Source organism: Nerophis lumbriciformis, linkage group LG08 (genome assembly GCF_033978685.3).
Source record: "Nerophis lumbriciformis linkage group LG08, RoL_Nlum_v2.1, whole genome shotgun sequence".
Taxonomy (NCBI): domain Eukaryota; kingdom Metazoa; phylum Chordata; class Actinopteri; order Syngnathiformes; family Syngnathidae; genus Nerophis; species Nerophis lumbriciformis.
This window is the reverse complement of record NC_084555.2, coordinates 49,277,936-49,279,045: the sequence shown is the minus strand read 5'-3', so window position 1 is coordinate 49,279,045 and position 1,110 is coordinate 49,277,936.

Here is a 1,110-nt window from a genome sequence, read left to right as displayed (position 1 = left end):
GCTTCTTCTTCTACGCAAGCAACCGCCAAGGTAAGCACCCGCCCCCATAGAACAGGAAGCGCTTCTTCTTCTACTGTAAGCAACCACCCGCCCGCGTAGAAGAAGAAAAAGCGCGCGGATATTACCGTACGTTTCATTTCCTTTGTGTGTTTACATCTGTAAAGACCACAAAATGGCTCCTACTAAGCGACAGGGATCCGGTTCATGAAAAGACGCAATCTCTCCATCCGCACACGGACTACTATTTCACAGCAACTGATATTCCTGTGAACCGCACTGTGGATACAACGGGAGCACGTACGGTGAATATTCGCACCACAGGGAATGAGAAGTCATCCTTCACTGTGGTTCTAGCTTGCCATGCTAATGGCCAGAAACTTCCACCCATGGTGATATTCAAAAGGAAGACCTTGCCAAAAGAGACCTTTCCAGCCGGCGTCATCATAAAAGCTAACTCGAAGGGATGGATGAAGAAAAGATGAGCGAGTGGTTAAGGTAAGTTTAAGTTTACGCGAAGAGGCCGGGTGGCTTTTTTCACGCAGCTCTGTCCATGTTGATATACGATTCCATGCGCGCCCACATCACGCTGGTTTTAATATATTATTAAAGTTTGACTGACCTATCTGACTGTTTTTTTGACATTCCTTTAGCGCAGTTAGATGCGGCTTACAACACGGGGCGGCTTATAGGTGGACAAAGTTTTGAAATATGCCGTTCATTGAAGGCGCGGCTTATAACCCAGGGCGCCTTATGGTGCGGAAAATACGGTACATGCATATGAGGTAGATCAGCGGGACTTGGTCATTTGACAGTTTGCTGATGTCTGGACAAAATCAGACCTCCAGTCAGTCACATGTTTGAGTATTTATTGATTGTGGTGGGCGGGCGATACAAAAAGTCAAATGAATAATAAAAAAAGCATTCTGGTCACGTCAGTTTCTTTCAAGGCGTCGGCGAAGAACTAAAAGTGGGCTTTCTAACTGTACAAAGTGGGGAAGGAAAAAAAGGAGATGGATGTTTTGCTTGAGGAGAGATGCAAAAATAATCTCTAGTGCCAGATTGTGGTCACGATTGTTGTTGTGGGACCTTTTCTTTTGTTGCATGAGGACA